Genomic DNA, 5,540 nt, shown 5'->3' with positions numbered 1-5,540 from the left:
GTTTTGGAGACAGGGACACTCCTTGAATGTGGAATTCACCAATTTGGAGACACTGGCCAACATTGAGCCTCGAGGCTCTGTCCCGGCCTCCCCAGCACTGGAGTCTCTGATGCCCACTGTACCCAGCTTTGTTTGTTTGAAACAGGGTTTCAAAGGTAGCATAGCCTTGGAGTCTGTCCTGACACTTGATCTGTAGACCAGGCTGGCCTCTGCCTCCTAAGTGCTGGGATTAAAGGCGTGTGCCACCACTGCTCGGCTTGTACCCAGCTTTTTACGTGAACGCAGGGTACAGAAATCAGATCCTCATGTTTTTGTCGCAAGTATTTTACCAGCTGAGCCAGCTCCCTTGCCTTGTACCAGCTTCTCACAGTGGTCTCTCGGCCCTTTGTGTCTCCAGGGAAGAGCCTGGTGCAGTGCTCAGCTCCTGAATCAGGAGCTTCAGTGAGAGGCCACGGAGGGGCACCCAGACGCCTCCTGACAGCTTCTGCTCTACCCCAAAGCCCACCCCTCTGGCCAGCCTGGGTTCCTGGGACCCCTAGGCTTCCTCCCCAGTGGCCTTCACCTCTACCCCAGTCCCTTGGTGAAAGCACTAGGGGCAAAATTCGTTGGGGGAGAAAAACAGGAAGTGGAGGCCAGAGCAGGGGCGCAGAAGTTCCCAGGTAACTGTGGCAGTACACCCCCACCCCACCCCCGCATGCCACAGCCCTATACGGAGTGCAGAAGTTCCTGGGTGACTGTGGCAGCACACACATACACACACGTATGTGCACACATAACACACACACCCCAGCCCTATAGGAAAGGGATTTGGGGGTAGCCCTAGTCTGACTATGGGCATGCAGTGGGGTTAGGCAAGCCCCTGTGGTGAAGGGCTTTATTTGGGGACCACATACCACACCTGTGCCTCAGTCTTGCATCTGACTTCGACCTCAGCGCCACACAGCTGTCCTGTTTCCAGAACAGACCAGAGAAGTTCATGCCCAGCCAGGGTTGCCCAGCTTTTCCCACGGCGGGGTCAGGGCTCCTCGCTCTCTTCTCAGACTTTGATTTCTATTTGTGGGGTGTTTTTGTTCTAGGCCTGTGAGTGTGCAGTGGGTGGGGGCAGGGCAGGGCAGGGCAGGGCAGGGCAGGGCAGGGCAGGGTTGCTGTTTCTGGATCCATCTCAGTACTTGGAGAACAGGCAGCTGAGCAGTTGGGCCTGAGATTCTCGTTCCTGAGCTGTGTCTACCAGGAGGTTCAGGGGGCCCAGACTCTGCTGGAGCCATGGAAGGGACGTCATCCAGAGGAAGAAACAGAGGAAGGGACAGCCTTCCAGACATAAGCTCGGCTCGGTAGAAGTCTGTAGGTTCTCGGCAGACTGAGAGACTCCCGTGACTTGTGACTTCAGGATCCTCCGTCCTGTGCCAGAGCTCAGGTAGCCCTAGTCTGTCGGCTTTACGCTCTGATGACATAATCAGGCTGAGACCTCAGGCGGGAAAGGGACTCGGGTGGCCTGGAGATGGTGAGGGTACAGTTCCCTACTCAGGCTTGCTTCCGGTCATGAAATCTGTTCACCCTGTTTGTTCCATTACAAGCCAAGAAGCCAGGCTTCTTTCTGGGGACCTTCCTCACAGGCCTTCCCCTGCCTGGGAGCCCTGAGGCTTCACGGCATTGGGATCACGCTGCTCCCGAGGCCCCCAAGCTGTGCCTAGCAGCACCCACCTTGCCCTTCGCCACTTGCTTCGGCATCCTGACCATCACTTTGGTCTCGCCAGCAGCCTCCAGACATTTAAGAGAGTGCTCAAGACAAGCACATCTAAATGCCAGCTGCCTGGGCCCTCCTGGCCTGGCCACTCTTATTGTCCCTCTTCCCATGGAGCCCTGCTGCCCAGGCAGTTCCCAAGGTCAAGAGCCTCGTGTCCCCGTGACCCCCATGCATTCATACCCACCAGCCCGTCTCAAGCCTGTCAAGCAGGTGGGATCTATTTCCTTTCCAGGCTTCTGTTCCCTCTTGAGGTGGCCTGGACCTGGCAGTAGGCAGGACTGGCAGCCATGTCCCTCTTCTCTACCCTCTTTGGATGAAGTCTTCCTCTGCTATGTTCTGCATTCAGGACGAGGAGGAAGGTAGACATTATAAGGGAGGCCCCGCATTTCCACGTGAGAAAAGACTTGGTCCCTGGTCCCCAGGTAGAAGGGAACTATAAAGAATTAATATAAACTGGATGGTGGTGGCACCTGCTTTTAATCCCAGCACTTGGGAGGCAGAGGCAGGTTTATCTCTGAGTTCAAGGCCAGCCTGGTCTACAGAGCAAATTCCAGGACCGCCAGGGCTACACAGAGAGACCCTTTCCTGAAAACAAAAACAAACAAAAGCTATGCACAAAGTGCTTAGAATAGCCCAGCTCCTGATGAGAACCCAAAACTTGCTCCTTCTTATTTTCTATTGCTGTCATCTTTTTTTTTCTTTTTGTTGTTGTTCACGTAGCCTAGGCTAGCCTCAAACTGTGTATCCAAGAATGACCTTGAGTTTCCAGTCCTTCTGCCTCTTGGTTCATCACTGTCCATTCTACTTCCTTTGTTGTCTTGTTTTTCAAGACGGGGTTTCTTTGCACAACAGCCCTGGCTGTCCTGAAACTTGCTCTGTAGACCAGACTGCTTTCAAACTCAGGAAGACTGGCTTGCCTCTGCCTCCTAAATGCTGGGATTAAAGATGTGCACCACCACAACCCAGCATCATTCTAATTCTTACACATCACACCCCATCTCGAAGGTGGGAAGATGGAAGCAGAGACCCAGCTGCATGCTGAGATGACAAGGCACTAAGTGGCCCAGAGTGTTGGAACCAAAGCTGGTTGGAAGCTTGTGCTCCGACTTGGCCCCTGCTCGTGCAGGTCTTTTTAGTTTGTCATCAGCTTTGGATGTCCACAAACTGCATCCTATTCGCAAGTCTGCGAAGCTTCCACCTAGTCAGGATTGGCCGAGGCTGGAGACTGCCCCCAAGACAGAGGCTGAGGTGGGTTTTCCCAAGTGTGAGAGCCTGCCCCTGCTGAGCACAGCCCTTCTCTCAGGGTCTGGGTTCCAGAAGTACCAGGACTCCCCTAGTGGCCATGTGTTGTACTTCAGGTGGCACAGTTCAGCTCTGGAGGTACATGCGGTGTGCAGTGTTTTGTTTTGGTTTTCTGAAACAGGGTTTCTCTAGGTAGCCAAGGCTGTCCTGGAACTCATTCTGTAGACCAGGCTGGCCTCAAACCCAGAGATCTGCCTGCCTCTGCCTCCTGAGTGCTGAGTGGGGTTAAAGGTGTGTTCCACTACACCCAGCTCAAAGGGTGCTTTCTGCAGCAAGTAAATACAGAATTCTTTCCCTCCGTACATCAGCCATTGGGGCGGGCCATACCATAAGCCCGCGCTGCTGACTGCAGCAGGTGCTGGCGTGCAAGGCTTGTTCTGAAACCGGTTCCTCTTTCCACAAACTTCCTATTTTTTACTCCCCACACTGCAAGTGACACACTATCCAGACTGTTCCCTTCGTGGGTGCTAGGCACAATGGCCCTGGTAACATTCCCCCCTCCCTTCACCCCTGAGGCCCTTACTGCCAATGGCCAGCTTCTAGAGCCCCAGCTGGACAATGTAGCTCCTTTCCCCCTGCCTCCCCATTTGACCCATCCAACCTAATCATCTAGCCTGCTCGCCCTCCTACTGCCCTCTCTGCTGTAGTGACAGAAACACAAACTGGCTTCCCTTTTCCCTGTGCGCTGGCACGTACGTGGTGTGAGACCACTAAGGGTCAGGGGTCACAGGTTTGCTCCCATGCCTAGCCTGTTACTAAGGCTGCCAGGCATTTTACCTTGAGATGCACATAGCATTCTGTTTGGAGGGTACAGTGGTGACCAGTGTCCCTGACCTCAGGGAATATAGGTTCTCCCTCACCTCTTCTGCCTAGCTCTGACCTCCCTCACCCCCTTATGTGCATGCAGAGAAGCTGCAACGTGGCCTCTTTCCCCCCAGCTCCTTTTCTTTCCTTTCCACAGAAGACAGGGTATCTCTGTGTAGCCCTGGCTGTCCTGGAACTCATTTTGTAGACCAGATCTGACTGCCTCTGCCTCCCGAGTCCTGGGATTAACTGTGTGCACCACCATTTGGCTAGTTCCATTCTTAAAAACTGAGACAGGGTCTTTAGCCTGGGCTAGTCTACTCAAGACAAACCTCCTGCCTCACATCCAGGGTGAGTCACTAGACAGCCCCAGTGCCTTTCTGAGGGAACTGTGAAGGGGAAGAACTGGAGGAAGAACAGAGCTGCTCAACTTTAATTTGAGTCTCTTTCAGGCCAGCATGGCACTATGCAGCTGACCTTTGACTCTGGACTCTCTGGCTTCCCCATCTTACAGGTGTGAGAATTATTGGTGTTTGCCACCAGACTCAACCTTAATTAAAAAAATTTCTTTTAAATAAATTTTGTGTGTGGAGTTCCAGGCACCAAGCTCAGGCTGTCATGCTTGGCGTCAGGCACCTCGCTCACTGAGCTGCCTCGCTGGCCTTTTAACTGACTTTGCATTGAGTGCGCATGAGCTACCACACAGAAGCGGAGGTCTGGGGCTGTCCCGACCTCCTTCCACTCTGTGGGTTCCTGGAAATGTAAACACATCTTCAGAAGGCAGAGGGTAGCAATTGGGACAGGAATTTTCACACAGGCGGGAACAGCCTTTGTGAACTGGGGCCACAGGATCCCGCACAGGGCAGGATGCTACAGAAAAGGCTATTTAACCACGGCAGGCTTTGCCTGATGTAAACCACTACAGGCCCAGCTCAGAAACAATCGTCAAATGACAACAGTAAAGGTTTGATCTCACTGATGGTTGTGAAATGGGCCTGGTGGGAGAGACAGGAAAGGCATGGGCTTTTTGAGGGTCAGGGCAGAGAGTGGACACTGGGTACCCCTCCTACCTACTTAGGCAGTGTTCTGTTCTGAGCCTGCAGGTTCTAAGCTCAGGGGCCAGGAGATCCACAGGGCTAGTGTGAGGGCTTCAGACAACCACATCTTTGCTGACCTCTAGCCCTGGTTTGTTCTGTCACCTTGACATCCTAGAATTAATCTGGAAGAATTTCAATTGAGGAAATTCCCAGATCAGATGAAACTGTGGCAAGTCTGTGGACCGCCTTGTTAACTGATGCAGCCTCCCTAGACAGGGGTCCTGAACCTGAGATTAGTACCCTCCACGGACCCTACCTCCTTGGTTAGAGGAAATGGCTGTGTGGATTGGCAATACAGGCCTGTTTGCAAGCTCCTGCGCCTCATTACAGCAACAGAAGGACACCAGAACATCTCTCCAGCCTGAGGCAGGGGGCTGGGTGCCACCTTCCATGCATGCCTGCCCACACCATTTCCTGTTGGTCTTCAGACATGCGGATCAGCAGCAGGATGCAGCTACTAGCTCACTCCTGCAGGAGTCAGGGCTCCAGGAACTCTCTGGACCAACCCCCTACACAGCACCCCGGGACGGGTGCCTTTCTTCCAGGGAGCTGTTCCCACAAACAAACAAACACAAACAACAGAGCCTGGTTGG

This window comes from Microtus oregoni, unplaced genomic scaffold (genome assembly GCF_018167655.1).
Source record: "Microtus oregoni isolate MIOR12 unplaced genomic scaffold, Mior012 000005F_ref0000423, whole genome shotgun sequence".
NCBI lineage: Eukaryota > Metazoa > Chordata > Mammalia > Rodentia > Cricetidae > Microtus > Microtus oregoni.
Note: the sequence above shows the minus strand (reverse complement) of the source record.